The sequence below is a fragment of the Bubalus bubalis genome, chromosome 2, assembly GCF_019923935.1.
Source record: "Bubalus bubalis isolate 160015118507 breed Murrah chromosome 2, NDDB_SH_1, whole genome shotgun sequence".
Taxonomy (NCBI): domain Eukaryota; kingdom Metazoa; phylum Chordata; class Mammalia; order Artiodactyla; family Bovidae; genus Bubalus; species Bubalus bubalis.
In genome coordinates, this window is record NC_059158.1 from 162,167,373 (window position 1) to 162,187,929 (window position 20,557).

The 20,557-nt window shown below is 38.2% G+C and overlaps 1 long non-coding RNA gene across 1 annotated transcript in view; it reads right to left on the reverse strand.

The window, feature by feature from the left end:
• Positions 1-16,709: 16,709 nt before the first annotated feature.
• LOC123328584 overlaps positions 16,710-20,557 on the reverse strand; it is a 31,578-nt gene continuing 27,730 nt past the window's right edge. The window contains exon 3 of the long non-coding RNA XR_006543509.1: positions 16,710-16,994. This is a non-coding gene — a long non-coding RNA (uncharacterized LOC123328584). The remainder of the gene's footprint in view (positions 16,995-20,557) is intronic.

Here is a 20,557-nt window from a genome sequence, read left to right on the forward strand (position 1 = left end):
ATTTCCTTTTTTTCTCCAGAATGTCCAAGTGGTGGATGGTTCCCATGGATGTTGGCAGATGGTGCAGACCACTGAATTTCACTTTCCTAGAGTAAAATTCCTAGGGCTTGGCGGCATTACACTACATCCATCCCTGATTCAGTAAGTGGTAGCTTTTATTACTGAAAGTGCTCTGTCTTATAATGTATAAATGGTAAAACAGCAGCATACATAATGCAAATAGATGTGTGAAATTAATCTCATATGGCACATGAAGAGGCAAGAGATGCCAACACAAATCACCACTCTAGAGCCCTGATGTCTTGCTGCCCTTGGAATCAGTGACACAGATTTTGTTACAGGTGAAACTGCAACATAACAAGATCCTTCTGGTGGGTTTGGTTTTTAAGTCCTCTTGGATGATCTATTTATAGCACATGATGCTGAATTCTACGTGCTGAGTAGTCATCTCTGAATATAGGATATTTTAATGATTCCCATCAATATTTAAAGTTCCATTCAAGTGGATAAATATATGGCTATATATTTGACTTTATTCCTTTCTCTAATATATGCTAAAACTTGATATAATAAAACTTTATACAGCACTGGTGACCCTTCAGTTTTGAGTTAAAGTTTATGTAGTAGAGACATGAAATTGACTACAGGTTAATGCTGAAGTTATTTACATTTAGTAGTGGTAGTAGTAATGATAATGATAAAGGCTTACATTTGTGGAATGCTTACAATGTGCAAAGTAGCTGTCTAAATGCTCCAGGTGCATTACCTTCCCTCCATCCTTCCAAAACCAATAAGCAGGTACCTTTATTTCCATTTTAAGATAAGAAGCTAAATCTTCACTTTCCCAAAAATGTATGTGTAGAAATAGAAATCTGAATCCAAGCCTATCAGACCTCAGAGCCTGGTTCTTGACTTAATATTGCTCCTCTTTTCTTGACAAAATGAGACCAAATATCTCCAGTATTATTGTTTAGCTTTAGGTCCCATTTTTGAGAAAACAGAACCATTTAAAATCTGCTAAGCTTAATCAGTAAATATTTCTTGAACATCTAATATGTGTTCAGCAAAAAGAAAAAGAAAAGTATAAGAAATGATCAAATAAGTCAGATTTCTTACTGTTAAGCCACTGCGGAAGCCCAAACTTGTATTACATGAAGTAAAAACTAGGAAAAAGGGCTCAACAATTATATTCCTGCCAAATGAGTTTTTTCCCTAAATTAGTAGTAACTTCAGGCATAGGTAAAATAAAATTCTGTGTCTTAAAAAACAGAAAGCCTTGCTGATCATCAAGTTGGTGTAAACCCAAGCGGTGTCTCACAGTGAATAGCTGATCAACAAGACTTTTCTTAACTAACTTTCCATGTACTGCTAAATGAGACATCCTTTGGCTACCATGACAAATAAGGCAGAATTGAGTAAATGGCTGGCATGTGACACAAAGGCGGCCATGCCCATTTTGTCAAAACCCTACCGTAGATTCAGCAGCAAAACCCCCAGGCTGAAGAATCTGAATGAACACAACAAAGGGTGAATCCACTCCTGAAAGAGCAACTGTAATCCCATCTCAGCTGGGGTTCATTAGATTTAAGGACTAAAACAGTCATATTTTTTGAAACACACAGTAACAAGAAAAGCCTAATTAGAGAGCAAAGGGTAGAAGTTTAGCAGCTCTAATAAATATGATGTGCTGAATGTATTATCTATTTGGCAGAAAACAAATTATGGAGTAATCTGTAGTATTCAGACATTCTAATTTGTGGCAGCCCATTCGAGGAAATGCTTCAACCCAGCATCCTGAGATCATAAAACACATTTTAACAAGTGCAAGCATACACTTCTGGAATGGAGAGAGACCTTTAAGGAATGACTATTTTCTGGAATATATTGAGACCATTTTAAAGATTAATTACTATTAATGTGTGTAAAACATAAATACTATTCCAGGAATTTGATATTACAAATGATGGGGGAAACATCTCTTTCTGTCTTTCTCCTGAAATACATGGAAAATGGTTCATTGGAACACTGTTTATTGGACTCGTTTGATATTTGATCAGTGTTGCTTAAAAATCCTTCAGTTGTTTTTTGTTGCACTCAGATACCCAACGGTCAGCTCTCTGATCCCATTCTTTCCCTAACTCTCCCTACCAATTAGGCTTCCACAGCAGTGTCCTACTTTATGGTACTGTATGGATGTGAGAGTTGAACTATAAAGAAAGCTGAGCGCCAAAGAATTGATGCTTTTGAACTGTGGTGTTGGAGAAGACTCTTGAGAGTCCCTTGGACTGCAAAGAGATCCAACCAGTCTGTTCTGAAGGAGATCAGTCCTGGGTGTTCATTGGTAGGACTGATGTTGAAGCTGAAACTCCAATACTTTGGCCACCTGATGCGAAGAGCTGACTCATTTGAAAAGACCCTGATGCTGGGAAAGATTGAGGGCAGGAGGAGAAGGGGAAAACAGAGGATGAGATGGTTGGATGGCATCACTGACTCAATGGACATGTGTTTGGGTGGACTCCGGGAGTTGGTGATGGACAGCTAGGCCTGGTGTGCTGTAGTCCATGGGGTCTCAAAGAGTCGGACGTGACTGAGCAACTGAACTGAACTGAACGCTACTTCCGGGGTTGAGCAGAACACTTTTAGCACTGGCTTCTTGTCTTTATCTGAAAAAAAAAAAAAAAAAAAAGAATTTTCCACAGATCCTGCTTTGTTCTCATGGTTCAGCTGTAGTATCTCTTCTGCAGGGATGTCCTCTCTGACCACTCTTTAGTGAAGTTTGCCACAACACTCTCCTGCTCCCATTTGCTTCATGGCACTTATGACTATCTGAAATTAACTACTAGTTTATTTACCCCCTGTCTCTCCTATTAGGAGGTGTGTTCCATTGAGCAGTGACCTTGTCTTGCTCATCATCTTTGATCTCCACTATCAAAAACAGGACATGGCAGATGGTAGGTGCCCACCATATTAATATAAATATGAATTAGTGAGTGAAAAAAAAGATATAAATGTAGGTAAATTTTAGTCTAGGAATGTGAAAAATAATACAATTTCACAGATGTGTTTTTTCACAAGATGTATTTTTGTTCATAATTTGCTTAGGAAAAATTACTTAATAGTGTCAGTGCACCAAGTAATATCTTCTCATGTATAATTGCAAAACCTTGCCTTTGACTGGCTTAAAAATGAATAATATCTTCTTGTGTATAATTGTAACAACTTGCTTTCACAGGTGTAAAAACCAACTGCAAGTTCATCTTTTTCTTGCCAGTGGGAAAATAAGGTCCAGATTGGCCCCTATTGTTCCAGCCACAGCACATCAGAGACAAAACCAAAGTTTGGATTCAATGAGTTGATTTCCAAACCCTGAATTTGTCTTTCCACAATTCTCTCTGGTTGGAAATACACAAAATGGATGATAATGAAGAAATAGTCATACAATATCTCAGAGACTCGGTAATAAGGATAGTTAGTAAATTTGCCTTGAGCTATGAGTTTTTAAAAAGTATTGGTTTTTTATTCTTTTGTAAACAAAGTGAACATTCTCTTGCCCTCTATTAAAATATATGCAAATTAAAAAATTGATTCGGATTGTAATACTTTTTGTCAACTTAAATTAACAAAATGACTTTCAGTGACTGAAAGATAATCAAGTGTTCACATTAAAGTATAATTACTGGGCAGTTTGTTGTTAACACAATTGCTATAAACTGAGACATTCCACTAAATATGTGCTTGGTATACAAATCACATTTGTCTAAGTTACATATAAAATATACTATTTCCCACCATCATATTATGCTGCCTTTGTGATTACAGAGAGAGGCAAATAATGAACTACTTCTCATACATATAAAGCCAACTCCAGTTGCTTATTGGAAATGCTAGTAAGTTGGTCATTTTTCTTCATACCACTCACAACATTTCAATCACACAGGTACCTAGTGACAAGCATTCTGCATATCTGCAGAATATCCTCAAGCAATAGCTATAGGAAGTCTCTGGAATATTTATCTCATGCCAAGACAAAAGACTAACATGAGTTGTCATTTTTATTGACTTCACAAAGATCAATAAAAATCATTACATGCTTAAAAGTTTCAGTCCCTTTGGAAGTCCAAGAAAACAGACTCAATTTGTTTTGTGTCTTATCCCTTTACCTCCTTGATTATACCTGATACTGGCAAATGCTTTTTCACCATATATACTCCTACCTGCTTTTAGCTCTAGTCAAGGTTCATATTCCATCTTGCATTCAGTTCAGTTCAGTTGCTCAGTTGTGTCCAGCTCTTTGCGACCCCATGGACTGAAGCATGCCAGGCCTCCCTGTCCATCACCAACTCCCAGAGTTTATTCAAACCCACGTCCATTAAGTCAGTGATACCATCCAACCATCTTGTCTTCTGTTGTCCCCTTCTCCTCCCGCCTCAATCTTTCCCAGAATCAGGGTCTTTTCCAATGAGTCAGTTCTTCGCATCAGGTGGCCAAAGTACTGGAGTTTCAGCTTCAGCATCAGTCCTTCCAATGAATATTTAGGACTGATTTCCTTTAGGATGGAGTGGTTGGATTGCTTTCATTAAGGGGAGCATATTCTTGGAGAAGGTTTAGGTTTTGCTCATTTTAGCACACCTTGTGGTCTGAGGCCATAGCTACGTGCAATTGATTTGACTGTTTTAGCTTTGTGGAACCTCTAACAAGTTAACATAAACAGTTAGCAATTGGGCAATTTACTATCTTACCAATAGTAAAAATGTAGTCACTATGAACAAAGCTAGTGGAGGTGATGGAATTTCAGTGGAGCTATTTCAAATCCTGAAAGATGACGCTGTGAAAGTGCTGCACTCAATATGCCAGCAAATTTGGAAAACTCAGCAGTGACCACAGGACTGGAAAAGGTCAGTTTTCATTCCAATACCAAAAAAAGGCAATGCCAAAGAATGCTCAAACTACCACACAATTGCACTCATCTCACATGCTAGTAAAGTAATGCCCAAAATTCTCCAAGCCAGGCTTCAGCAGTACATGAACCGTGAACTTCCAGATGTTCAAGCTGGTTTTAGAAAAGGCAGAGGAACCAGAGATCAAATTGCCAAAATCCACTGGATCATGGAAAAAGCAAGAGAGTTCCAGAAAAACATCTATTTCTGCTTTATTGACTATGCCAAAGCCTTTGACTGTGTGGATCACAATAAACTGTGGAAAATTCTGAAAGAGATGGGAATACCAGACCACCTGACCTGCCTCTTGAGAAATTTGTATGCAGGTCAGGAAGCAACAGTTAACTGGACATGGAACAACAGATTGGTTCCAAATAGGAAAAGGAGTACGTCAAGGTTGTATATTGTCACCCTGCTTATTTAACTTCTATGCAGAATACATCATGAGAAACGCTAGGCTAGAAGAAGCACAAGCTGGAATCGAGACTGCCGGGAGAAATATCAATAACCTCAGATATGCAGATGACACCACCCTTATGGCAGAAAGTGAAGAGGAAGTAAAAAGCCTCTTGATGAAAGTGAAAGTGGAGAGTGAAAAAGTTGGCTTAAAGCTCAACATTCAGAAAATGAAGATCATGGCATCCGGTCCCATCACTTCATGAGAAATAGATGGGGAAACAGTGGAAACAGTGTCAGACTTTATTTTTTGAGGTTCCAAAATCACTGCAGATGGTGACTACAGCCATGAAATTAAAAGACACTTACTCCTTGGAAGGAAAGTTATGACCAACCTAGATAGCATATTCAAAAGCAGAGACATTACTTTGCCAACAAAGGTCCATCTAGTCAAGGCTATGGTTTTTCCTGTGGTCATGTATGGATGTGAGAGTTGGACTGTGAAGAAGGCTGAGCACTGAAGAATTGATGCTTTTGAACTGTAGGATTGGAGAAGACTCTTGAGAGTCCCTTGGACTGCAAGGAGATCCAACCAGTCCATTCTGAAGGAGATCAGCCCTGGGATTTCTTTGGAAGGAATGATGCTGAAGCTGAAACTCCAGTACTTTGGCCACCTCAAGCGAAGAGTTGACTCATTGGAAAAGACTCTGATGCTGGGAGGGATTGGGGGCAGGAGAAGAAGGAGACGACAGAGGATGAGATGGCTGGATGGCATCACTGACTCGAGGGACGTGAGTCTCAGTGAACTCCGGGAGTTGGTGATGGACAGGGAGGCCTGGCGTGCTGCGATTCATGGGGTCTCAAAGAGTCGGACATGACTGAGCAACTGAACTGAACTGACTATCCTGTTGAAGAATGAGACTTCTAACTCAAAATGAGTCACTTCAGTGCTTCAGCCATGGCCATCCTAGGTCAGACAGCTGATCAACAGCAGACATATGAGTAAGCCTAGCCAAGATGGACAATGCCACCTAGACAATCCACAGTTGATCCCAGAAGTGTAAGCAACATAGATTTGCTATTATCTGCTACTGGGAAGTTATGTGGTTACTTGTTATGCTAAGTCACTTCAGTCATGTCCGACTCTATGCGACCCCATAGACGGCAGCCCACCAGGCTTCCCCGTCCCTGGGATTCTCCAGGCAAGAACACTGGAGTGGGTTGCCATTTCCTTCTCCAATGCATGAAAGTGAAAAGTGAAAGTGAAGTCGCTTAGTCGTGTCCAACTCTAGTGACCCCATGGACTGCAGCCTACCAAGCTCCTCCGTCCACGGGATTTTCTAGGCAAAAATACTGGAGTGGGGTGCCATTGCCTTCTCCGTACTTGTTATGATGTACTATTATAATATCTAACTGATACACTTAGAAAAATAGAGATAATAATATAACACATCACCATATATCAATCACTCAGCTTCAACATTTATCTATAGATGGCCTGTCTTGTTTCATATACACCTCACATTCATCTTAATATTTTGAACCAAATGTCAGACATATACTTTCAACCATAATGCTTCAGTCTGTATCTGTAAAAGATATTCTTTTCAAAAATATATATAACCAAATGCCATATCACATCAAAATAATAATAATCTGTTAATATTATCAAATGTCCAGTGAGAATTACAAATTTTTGCTTATAACAGTTTTTATAGTTGCAGTGTTTGAGTCAGGATACACATCTGTAACCTGTTATGTCTGTTAAATGTGTTTTAATCTATAAGTTTCTCCAACTTTTTTCTTTGCAGTTTATTTGTGAAAGAAACTAGGTCATTTGCTCTTTAAAATTCCCACATTCTGCATTTTGTTGATCACATTCCCATGGTGTTATTTACTATGCTCCTGGTCCTCTTTTATTTCCCATAACTGGTAAATTTTTAATTGAAGTATAGTAGATTTGCAATATTATGTTAGCTTCATGTGTCCAGCATAGTGATTCAGTATTTTTACAAATTATACTCCATTAAAATTATATGATAATGGCTATAATTCCCTGTGCTGTACAATATATCCTGGTTGCTTATCTATTTTATGCATACTAGTTTGTATCTCTTAATTCCATATCCCTAATTTCCCCCTCCCTCCTTCCCTCACCCTTTTGGTAACCAATAGTTTGTTTTCTGTATCTTTGAGTCTGTTTCTATTTTGCCTACACAATCATTGTATTATTTTTTAGGTTCCAGATATAAGTGCTATCATACAGTATTTGTCTTTCTCTAACTTATTTCACTAATCATAATATTCTCTTAGGTTCACCACATTGCTGCAAATGGCAGAAGTTTTTATTGCTAAGTAATATTTCATTATATATATATACATTTTATATATATTATATATTATATATACATTATATATACATTATATAATTATATATATACATTATATATATATATATATATATATATATATATATATATATGCTTAGTCGTTCAGTCCTGTCCTATTCTCTGCAATCCCATGGACTGTAGCCCAGCAGACTCCTCTGCCCATGGGAATTCTCCAGGCAAGAATACTGGAGTGTGTTGCCATTTCCTTCTCCAGGGATCTTCCCAACCCAGAGATCAAACCCAGGTCTCCCACACTGCAGGTGGATTCTTTATCATCTGAGCCACCAGGGAAGTATACATACATCACATCTTCTTTATTCATGGGTTTGTTGATGGAAATTTGGGTTGCATCCATACCTTAGCTACTATAAATAGTGTTGCTATGAACATTGGAGTACATGTATCTTTTTGAATTTATTAATTTATTTCCAGGTACTTTCCAGGTATATTTCTAGGTGTTCTCATTTATTTCCAGGTATATACCTAGAAATAGAATTGCGGGATCATATGGTAGTCCTAATTTTAGTTTTTTTGAGGAAACTCCATACTGTTTCCCATCCTGCATAAATTTACATTCCCAGTAACATGTACAAGTGTTCCCTTTTCTCCACATCCTCTCCAACATTCATTATTTGTAGACTCTTTGATGATAGCCATTATGACAAGTATGAAGTGATATCTCATTTTTGATTTGCATTTCTCTAATAATTAGTGATGCTGAGAATCTTTTCATGTACCTGCTGGCCATCTATATGTCTTCTTTGGAAAAATCTCTATTCAGGTCTTCTGCCCAATTTTTTTAATCAAATTGTTTGCTTTTTTGATATTGAGTTCTATGAGCTGTTTTTATATTTTTGATATTAACCCCTTGTTGGTCATAGCATTTGCAATTATTTTCTCCCATTCCATATGTTATCATGTTGTTCTGTTGATGGTTTCCTTTATTGTGCAAAAACTTTAATTTTAATTAGGTCCTATTTGTTTATTTTTGCTTTTATTTCTTTTGCCTTTTGAAGCAGATCCAAAAAGGTGTTGTCAGAGGGTGTTGTGTTTCTGTTTTGTTCTAGAAATTTTATGATTTTAGGTCTTACATTTAAGTCTTTAATCCATCATCAACTGTTAATTTGATCTAAGGATTCAGCTAGTCTCAAATTTCCTTTTTAGGCAGCAATATTTCAGAGTTGGTTATAAATTTATTTTATATCACATGGGGGAGCTTATCATGTCTGGTTCTCTCTTTTTGAGGTGTGAATACTAAGAAAGGGGTTCAGGTGTTACCGGTTATCTATCCTTTTAAGAATCTCCATCATCATTTCATCTAACAGTCTTAGTAGCTTTTAATAGTTATCTAATCTATTTATTCATTCAGAGATGTCAATGGTGATATTTTAATTGTATTATCCCTTATGCATTTATTACCTAAAATTTGTCTGTGAAAAAGAACTTTATCTCCAGGACTAGTTAAATATTCTAGGGTACAGATTGCATAGACTTAATTCTTCTCTTTGATTGACCAGTTTTCAGAAGAATAAATTGGTTCCTACAAATTCTCTAAATATGATTAATGAGTTTTAGTGTTTTGAGAATCATAATTAACTCAGTGATGTTAGCTTATTTTGCATATTTCAACCCATCAGAATTACATAGGCATTTTTTTAAAAGGAGGAAAATTTTATAAGCATTATGTTTTAATTCTTCTGTATCACCACTTCTAGTATGATTTGACTTCAATCAAGCCTATCTTTAAAGAATATCATGTTAGGACTATTAATTCTATTCTCCTGTTTTTTAGCTGTAAAAGTATGTTCTATTTGTAAGGAAAATCATTCTGCTGTCAATCAGTTTTCTGGATATGCATTGTGAGCAGCAATGTCTTCTCTTGGGGATATTTTAAAAAATTATCTATTCAGAGAACTTGTTAATTGACTTAATATTTATTGAGTGCTATATAATTCAGACATCATCACCATGGCATGTCACACAAGGGAAGATTTTGTTTTTTTTCTTTTTATTTAGAAATCTATTTGGGCATTATAATTCTAAAGAAAGTGCTAGGGAGAAGATCAGAAATGATGTATGCATTTTTGTATGTGTGTGATTCCAGTGAATAGAAGCAATTGATTTACAATATGACTTTAGACCCCTTTAAGATATTATGACCCCCAAGGTCAAAGAACTCTAAAATTTCCAAAATTTGGTCCTGGCAAAATTTAATTTATTGCTAAAGTGGTGAAATTTAATTTATTACTAAAGGGAGGCAAAATAGAGGACGTAAGCTACTTTTTACACCTCCCTCTATCAGGAAAAAAAACATGGTAAGTGGAAACTGGCTGTTTATTTATTTATTTTTTTTAACTTAAGTATAGTTAATTTTAGGGAAGCTCCCTGTTGGCTCTGACAGGAAAGAATCTGCCTGAAAAGCAGGAGACCCAAGTTTGATCCCCTGGAGAAGAGAATGGCAACCCACTCCAGTATTCTTGCCTGGAGAATTCTATGGACAGAAGAGCCTGGCGACCTACAGCCCATGGGATTGCAAAGAGTCAGACAGCTGAGCAAATAAAACTTCACTTCGTAGTTAATTTACAATGTTGTGTTAGTTTTAAGTGTTCAGCAAAAAAATATAGACAGATAGATATATTCTTTTTCGGATTCATTTCTATTACAGGTTATTCAGTTCAGTTCAGTTCAGTTGCTCAGTCATTGTCTGACTCTGCAATCCCATGTACTGCAGCATGCCAGGCTTCCCTGTCTATCACCAAGCCCTGGAGCTTGCTCAGACTCATGTCCATCGAGTCGGTGATGCCATCCAACCATCTCATCCTCTGCCAAACCCTTCTCCTCCTGCCTTCAATCTTTCCCAGCATCAGGGTCTTTTCCAATGAGTCAGTTCTTTATCGAAAGATATTAAGTATAGTTCCCTGTGCTATACAGAAGGCCCTTGTTGGTTACTTATTTTATATATAGTAGTGTGTATCTGTTAATCCCCAAATCTTAATTTGTCCCCCCCGACCCTGCTATCCCCCTTGGTAAATTTGTCTTCTATGTCCCAGTCTAACATCTGTTTTGTAAGTACATTCACTTGAATCATTTTGTTTTACATTTCATATATAAGTGATATTGTTTGATGTTTGTCTTTGACTTACTTAACTTGGTATGATGATCTCTAGGTCCATCCATATATTGCTTCAAATGGCATTTTCCCATCCCTTTTCATGGCTGAGTAGCATTCCATTATATATATGTAAGTATATATACCACATCTTCTTTACCCATTCATGTGTTGATGGACATTTAGGTTGTTTCCATGTCTTGGCTATTGTCTGGTTCTTAAAATGCAACTTACTACCCTCTCCTATATCAGGATACTCTCATAATGAGTCTAGCTTCATTTTCAATCCTTTACCTTTCCTATTTTGAAGAGACATTTAGCTAACAGGATCAATTTATACCAGTTCATTTACCAGTGTGCCATTTTGTTCTGAAAAGCATTATATTTCCTCTCTGTAAAGTGTAGCTCATTTAACTCTATACTAAACCTGTCATGAGACTGAAGTGATTCAATTTTCCTTTTGGGATTATAGGCAGACATTTACATAAGCAATATGTATTTATTGTAGAAATATTGGAAAATACTAAATAAAGAGCACACAGAATAAAAATCATACCACTCTGGGTTACTGCTCTTACCATGCTGAGGTTTTCTTTCCTGTTCTTTTTCTAATGTAATATCAGTTTTTGACCATCTGCCTTAATTAAGTACTAATATTAGATGACAAATAGAATTTGAAGCTTTGCTAGTAGTCAGTGATACTTCCTCCTTTACATATAATTACAAGGCTGTCTCATGATAAAACCTAAAATGTGTCATTTGGATACAGAGGGAAGATCTGGGGATGTAGGTAGAAATTTCAGAAAGTGCAGTTTGAATCCGACTTAAGTGAATTTGGCTTTTCTAACATTTTAAGATCACAAATAACTGGTATGCTCTGCCAACTTGTACTGATTTGTGAAAAAGAATTGTTAACTTTTAATAAATTTTAAAGCAAGGAGACTGCCCTCAGACTGCCATTAACACTGGCTGTGGTGGAGGTATTTATACTCTGGAAACTGCTGAATGCCATAACCAGAGCTTCCTACTCTATCTCCAGCATATCCTCACTTAGAGAGCTCAGGAAGGTAATGCATATGGCTGAATCTGACCAGGTATATAAGAAGTGGGAGTGGTCCAGACTGTGGCAAACTGGAGCGTTCTCTCCACGTTTCCATGTGCGAAAGTGTTTTTCAATCTCATGATTTTGTGGGAAAACCCAGAAACATGGGCTTTTTAAAAGCGTGAAATGCTCTGAATTTTAAAACACTCTTACAGAGAGGGAAAAAATTATCATTGAAAGCTAAATACAAACTATGGGCCACCAGTTTTCAAATTTTGATGACAAATTGTGGTTTCTTTTATCTGGCTATATTCTAGCACAGGATGAGTGTTCTCTTGTCAGGCATGGTATAGAGAGGATTCTTGCTTTGAATAGGGATTGACTTCATGATCTGTCCATTTCTTTCCATTCAGAAGGTCCTTCCCAAATCAGAACCTCCATTACTTTATGACTCTTTTATTTTGTGGGGGCACCAATCATTTACAGCCACACGATATTCAATTGTGGCTATGTCAAACTCGGCTAGCTTTTGCATCAAAGGATGCTAAGATTCTGGGAGGTGTGGAGACTTTTGATATTATAGAATCTTAAAATATCAGGGCTGGCAGGGGCTTGATAAATCAATCAGCCTAAGGGTTATTAACCCAGAATCCATGACTAAGACTGGATGGTAGTTGTGAATCCCTTGAAGTTTTCTAAGAAAAAGGTCCATGGATTTTACCCACCACTTAAGTATCTATGATCCCCAAATGAGTAAGAACCATCCAAGTATCAGGCTTTTCCAGTCATTTAACAAATATTTATTGAGTGCTAGATATTTGTGAGATTCTATGAATAAAAATTAGCAAGCAAGCAAATAGACACCATTATCTCAATTTAAAGCATAAAAGAGAAGACACAGAACTAAATAAGCGATTATAATAAACCATGACTATCCTGTAGCAAAAGAAGTAAACTGGGTAACTATGTTTCCTGGGAGGAGTTGGGTGAAGTATTGTCAGAATGGAGGATTGGAAGAAGTAATATTTAAGTTAATATTGGGAGGATGAATAGTAACTAACTGATTGAAGAGGTGATAATCCCCCCAAATAGGTTAAGAATCAGAGGATATATATTATGCTTTCACTTAAGAAACTGAGACCCAGCAAATCTTTCTTAAGTGAACAGAACCGAGCAGATAGTAAAGAAAAATTCAACAGTAAGTGTGTTAAAAAACAATGATATCACTTTGCCAACAAAGGTCCACATAGTCAAAGCTACAATTTTTCCAGTAGTCATATATGGATATGATAACTGGACCATAAAGAAGGCTGAGCACCAAAGAATTGATGCTATTGAACTGTGGTATTGGAGAAGACTCCTGAGAGTCCCTTGGACAGCAAGGACATCAAACCAGTCAACCCTAAAGGAAATCAACACTGAGTATTCATTGAAAGGACTGACACTGATGCTGAAGCTTCAATACTTTGGCCACCTGATGCAAAGAGCAGACTCATTGGAAAAGCTCTTGATGCTGGGAAAGATTGAGGGCAGGAGGAGAAGAGGGTGACAGAGAATGAGATGATTGGATGGCATCATTGACTCAATGGACTTGAGTCTGAAAAAACTTCAGGAGATAGTGAAGGACAGGGAAGCCTGGCAAGCTGCAATATGTGGGTTCACAAAGAGTCAGACATGACTGAGTGACTGGACAACAACAAAACAAATAATGAAAACAGAGGCCCCTCTGTTGTAGAACACTGACGATGCTCATTTGCCTCTCAGCTGGGCTTATCCACTTATGTTGGCAATTGGGAATGAAATGTCCCAACATCATGAGGGAGATCAATCAACCCAATGGGGCCAGTTTTTCCATAGATTATGGTTTGACTGATCTGGCCTCTTTCTTTGCTACTGGAATTGTTCCTGCCCCTACTTGAGGCTTACTCTTAACCCATCATGTGGTTAAGCAAGAGATATGGAACTTAGTGGCCCCTACCTTTAGGGTCCCAAATCCTTTCCTTGTGTAACCAAGTAGAATCCTCCAGGGATTTCCTGGAACAGGCCTCCTCATGACCTCCACCAGCCTCCTGTTTATAGAAAAGCTTTAGTGTCCCACACTTCCCTTATGTCTCAAAAGTCTGGTTTAAGAATTAATATGGAATCTAAAATATGCCACAAATTAACTTAGCTCTCTATATAGAATGTATTCAATTCAATATATGTATTGAATGCTGGGTTTGTTACTGAGAAACATTATTTGTGTAATCTGAAATTCTAAAGGACTTTTGAGGGGAGCACTCTACTTAGACTTCTTGACATTTTTCTCCACATCAGGTCTTTTCAGCCCTGTTTTCTAAAAATGCAGTCATATAAATATTCAGTCTCTATTCTTTTTCTTCTTCCTCATGACACAAACTATATGTTACCCCCAAACCTTTGGGGTACTCACTCTTAAGGAAATAAATATTAATAATAATAGTACCTGTATGTTACATAGGAGAAGGCACTGGCACCCCACTCCAGTACTCTTGCCTGGAAAATCACATGGACAGAGGAGCCTGGTGGGCTGCAGTCCATGGGGTCTCTAGGAGTCGGACACGACTGAGCAACTTCACTTTCACTTTTCACTTTCCTGCATTGGAGAAGGAAATGGCAACCCACTCTAGTGTTCTTGCCTGGAGAATCCCAGGGACGGGGGAGCCTGGTCAGCTGCCCTCTATGGGTCGCACAGAGTCGGACACGACTGAAGTGACTTAGCAGCAGTATGTTACATAAAACTTTTTCTGTTGTCTTTTAGATCATTGGTTACTAAGCATCCAGAGACTCTAAAGAAATGTTTTGTTCACCTTCCCCCAAAACAAGCTAAATGTTTGGTAACAGCCTAATTTTGGGTGCTCATGTAACTTATCCCAACTGGGACTGTTTTCAAAATGAGAGCAGGGGAGGGACTATGAAAAATTACACTGGTCAAGAGGTATAAATCAGAATACACACTCACTTTACCCTTAACTCTAGGCAATTGAGAGAGAGAGGTACTTAATTAACTTCCTGAAAGCTGTATGAGGGGAAATCCAAGAATAATCATGATGCTTTTTTTCCTTGTTTTTTCCCCACCTGGTGAGATAAAGGAACTCACACACTGTAGTTGAATGGTAGCCCTGAGAATTGTTGAATGTGAGCTTGTTAAGGAAAAGGGTCTTCACAGATATAATTAATGTTCTTGAGATGAGATCATCCTGGATTATCCAGATGGACCCTAAATCCAATAAGTGCCCTTATAAGAGACAGAAAAGGAAATGACACTAGCAGAGGAGAAATCCATGTGAAGAGAGAGGCAAATATTGGAATTATGCATCCATGAGCCAAGTATACCTGGAGCTACCAGAAGTTGGAAGAGGAAAGGAAAGAGTCTCCCCTAGAATTTTTGGAGGGAACATGGCATTACTGACACTTGATTTTAGAATTCTGCTTTCAGACTATCAGAGAATAAGTTTCTGTTGTTTTAAGCCATCAAGTTTGTGAGACTTTGTTACAACCACCTTAGAAAACTAACACACAGGTCCATCCTAAAATAAGGCACAGAAGAATGCTTGGAAGATTAATGTTCATTGAAGTCTGGGGTTACAGAGCTTGGTGCCTGCCCCGTGCCTCATCAAGGAGAGGAAGAGAAAGCTGCAGTCAGACCAGTCTGCGCTTTCCACTTTCACAAAGGGCAAGCTAAGGGTCATGCTGTCTTTGGACTAAGTGAAGACTTCTAAGGAAAACCAGGTGAGACTTGTAAGGAAAGGGCCATTGGCAAGAGACTGCAACCCCAGGCATGTTCTGTTAGGGCCAAGGCTGAGGAAGTATATTAGCATTTACTGCTATGTAACAAATTATTCCCCAACTTAGCAGTATAAAGAAGCAAAAGTAATATCTCACAAAATTTCTAAGGCTCGGGGTTTCTTTGAGGTTGCACTCGAGTTGTCAGCTGGGGTTACCATCATCAGAAGTCTTGACTGGTCTTTAGGATCTGTATTCATCCTCATTCACATGGCGGGAGTTTCCCTGTTGGCTCAGCTGGGAAAGAACATGCTTGCCAATGCAGGAGACACAAGAGACACAGATTTAATCCCTCTGTCAGGAAGATCCCCTGAAGAGGGAAAAGGCAACCTGCTCCAGTATTCTTGCCTAGAAAATTCCATGAACAGAGGAGCCTGGCAGGCTATAGTCATTGGGATCGCAAAATAGTCAAACATGACTGAGCACACACACACACATTCATCCTCACCCACATGGCTGTCAGAAGGCAACTTCAATGCCTCAGCTTATTGGCCTTGCCATAGGGTTGCTTCATCTTGGTAGGTGACTTTCCTTGGAGCAAGTCATGAGACAGAGGAAAAGACCAAGATGGAAGCTGCAGTGTGTTTTATAACCTAATCTTGGAAGTGATGTAACATTATTTGTCTTGTGTTCCATAGTAACTCTGGTACAGTGTGGTAGGAGGCTCCCCAAGGGAGTGGGAATCACTGGAACACATCTGACTAGTTATCAAAGGTAGAGTTGTAAGAACCCAGGGAGAATGGTCTGTGGGCATCAGGGATTGGTGTAGTCAATAGCCAAGAGAGAATTACAGATGGTACCTGCTAAGTAAAAGAGCCTCCACTTTTTCTCTTTAAAGTCTTAGTCCTGCTATTCCCCTCCCTGAGAAAGTCAAAAGCAGCAGAGATAGTTGAAAAGAAGGTAAATCAAAGAAAAAACAGTCCAAAAATGCTCTTTACTTCATTGATGTTCAGCAGAAATACAGGAGAGGGATGACCTGATGGGTAAGTAGAATGAATGTGATGAGAAGGTAAAGTTTTGTTTGTTTTGTTTATTATGTAAAAGTAGGTAAGAAGGCATAATGAGTCCAGTTTCAGTAGCTGTTCACCTTTTGCTCCACTTCTCTTGTTCCTGGACATTTTCTCTTTCCTTTGCCATATTCATCTTCTCTCATCCTCTACAATGTCTTACCTTTTCTGATAAACATAACCCAAAAGTCTTCCTCTCTTCTGAACTTATGGTAAGTTAGAGCCTGGAGTCCAAACTCGAGGCCCTCATGCTTATCTCTTCCATTATCTGGAGGGTCCCGATTAATGTCATTGTTTACTGTCCAGGTTCTAAAAAAGGAACAGGAGAAAGAAAAGGACAAGTCAGATGATGGATGTCAGCAGGCAGGTTCAGATGTAGCCTCCCTGGACTAGGAAGGGAGGTTATGGGCAACTTGTGCTTAGGCCCAGTGAGAGTTGGACTATAAAGAAAGCTGAGTGCCGAAGAATTGATGCTTTTGAACTGTGGTGTTGGAAAAGACTCTTCAGAGTCCCTTGGACTGCAAGGAGATCAAACCACTCATTCCTAAAGGAAATCAACCCTGAATATTCACTGGAAGAACTGATGCTGAAGCTGAAGCTCCAACACTTTGGCCACGTGATGCAAAGAACTGACTCATTGGAAAAGACCCTGATGCTGAGAAAGATTGAAAGCAGGAGGAAAAAGGGAGGACAGAGGATGAGATGGTTGGATGACATCACTGACTCAATGGATATGAGTTTGAGCAAGCTCTGGGAGTTGGTAATGGACAGGGAAGCCTGGCGTGCTGCAGTCTGTGGGTTCGCAGAGTCGGATATGACTGAGTAACTGAACTGACTGTGCTTAGGCTTGTCCAATACGCAGTAGTGCTGAAAAGCCCGGGAGAAATTTCCTATTCAAGGTGCCAAGATAAATCAGAATAGGCTGAACAGTGAAAAGAATTACAAATGAAAGACAAGAGTGGGTGTTCATCCCAGATTTGCTCCTAATTTGCAATGTCACCTAGGTCAACTCATGTCATCTCTCTGGTCTCCACAGTCTTCTTTTGCAAAAATCAGCAGGTGAAATTGACAAGTGAATTCCAAAGTTCATCTCAAACAGCATCTTTAGATCTTTTTATTACCATTGCTATGATTATTGTTACTATTAATGCTATGTGCTTAGTCACTCAGTTGTGTCTGACTCTTTGCAACCCCTTGGATGTGGCCTTCCAGACTCCTCTGCCCATGGGGATTCTCAAGGCAGGAATACTGGGTGGGCTGCCATGCCCTCCTCCAGGGGATCTTCCCAACCAGGGGTCAAACCCAGGTCTCCCACATTGCAGGCAGATTCTTTACCATCTGAGCCACCAGGGAAGCAACTACAAATATTATCATTATCCTAAGAAGCCTTTTTAATGTTTTTTCCTAATCACAGGTATGGAACATATTTGTGAGCTGCTGCATGTCTATCTATCAGTGCTTATATGTAAAAATGAGCAAGGTTTTTCAGTCCCCAAGAACTAAAATTTGCCCTTTTAGGGATATCACCCCCATCAAGAATGTATGATCTAGAATTTATAAGGTAAAATAAGGTAGAAACTAAGGCAGAAATTAATTTTTCAAATTAATAATTTGAAAAAATAGAGAACAATAAGATTATGAAACTGTTAAGTCAAATAAAGTGAGGCTCTGTTTTTATTGCTAAGTGAAAAACGTTGAGTATATGATACAGTAACATGTATGATGATACAACCCCATTTATATAAAAACAAAATTTTAAAACACTGTGGTTTTATATACCTTCTTATGTGTGTCTCTCTGTCTAACTTTCTAAGTGAAAGGTATCATGTCACACACCAGCTCTGTGACCTTGAGCAAGCTTCGTATCTTCCCTGTGCTTCAGGTTGTCCATTCTCCCTCATTAGTGAAAGAGAAATAGTAATGGTAAATGCTTTCTGGAATTTTGTGAAGATGTATAAGTTGATCTAGGTCAATAGTTCAGATTATATATGGAAATTGGTAGGTGCTTTAGGTTTTGGTATTATTCTTTTCTCTATATTTATTGAAGAGAAAAAAGTCTGGAAAGGTATTTGCCAAACTATGTATGGCAATTATCTCAGGACAGAAAAGGCTGATTGGGTAGAGAGCTAAAGGTTCAATGTCACCTTTTACCCTGCAAAAACTTAGAACTGTTAAACTATAAATTCAGAAAATATATTCATGTGATACGTAATTTTAAAACATAAAAATAAAATATTTGCTCTAAAAGACATGTCCTCTCAGTGATAACCTTCTATAAATCTTCTAATACTTACTGGACCTTTATTGCCACTTATCATCCATCTGCTGATACTAACCCTTGTTTTATAATCTTGTACCATGAGTTTTCTATGTAAAAGTTTTGTCTTTCCAAGTAAATTCTTAGCTACTTCAATGCCAGCACTTATCTCTCACCTCTGAAACCCCACCATGATAAGTGTGATGTGGCAAATATGGTCAAAATCTAGGTTAATTTATGAGCCACCTCTTAAATCCAGACACACAGAATAGACCAACTCATTTTAACTCAGCTTAGGCACTACATCCTCAAGTTTCCTTTACCATACTGGCTTTTCCAAGTCTCTAACAGAATCCCTACTGCAACAATCTAGCTTCTAGGTCTCCAATAACAGTAATAGTCAACAGTTAACTTTTCAATAGTTCCTATAAGTATCAGCCAATGTTCTAGTTTAGTTGTTCTCAAACTTGTTCTTCAGCCCCCTTTATATTCTTCCTTGAAAGGCTACCAAAGAGCTTTTGTTTAAGTGGGTCACATCTATCATCATTTGCAATATTATAAATTGAGAAAACTTCAATTATAAACCTGAGAAAACTTCAAAATATCCATTTGACAATGAAAATGTTAGTCACTCAGCCATGTCCTATTCTTTGTGATCGCATGGACTGTAGCCTGCCATTCTCCTCTGTTCATGGGATTCTCCAGGCCAGAATATTGGAGTGGGTTGCCATTCCCTTCTCCAGGGCATCTTCCTGGTCCAGGAGTCGAAACTGGGTCTCCTGTTTTGCAGGCAGATTTTTTTTTTATTGTCTAAGCCACCGGGTTTCAGATAAAATGATGATAAACATGTCACATTTATATTTTAATAAAATAGTATATCTTTAAGACAAAAAATAGATTTCTGTAAATCTCTTTGATGTCTTAATAGAACACATCTGGGTTTTTCCATCTTTTCCTGCATTCAGTCCATTGAGACATCACATGGCCTCTTAAAAACTTTACTGTACACTCATGAAAGAATAACAGGGAAGGGGCATATATCATCCTAATACTGTTATAAAAATAAAAGGAGAGTTAAAAGGTAAATATTTCTTAACATTATTACGAAAGTAGTTTTGAGCTTGCAGATTCCTGAAAAAATCTCAGGGACCCCAGGGAGTCCCCAGGCCATGCTTGAAAAGATCACAATGGCTGTTCTAATTTAATCCTCAAAAATATTCTGAAAAGTGAATAATATTTCTCTCACAGACGAGGACAGTAATGCTCAGGATGGTCAGGGAAGTTGCCTCAAGTTTACTGCGATTAGTATGTGGAAGAGTCAGGATTGGAGACCAGACTGAAACCCTTAACCACTAGGCTAAATGGCCTTTATTGTAGCCTGTGCCTACCATCAGGTCCTGCTACACTAACCATATTGAAGTCAGTGATTGCCTTTGTCTGTCTTACTCACTTAACAGTTTCTTATCTGTCTACTTATCTGTCTCCCTACTTTAAAGTCACCATTCATAATTCATCTTTGTATCTCTTTTCCTGACAGTTTCAAGTAATATAAGTTCAGTGAATGGATGAGTAAAAGCATGAGCTTTTTTACATTCACACAAGTAATATATGGACT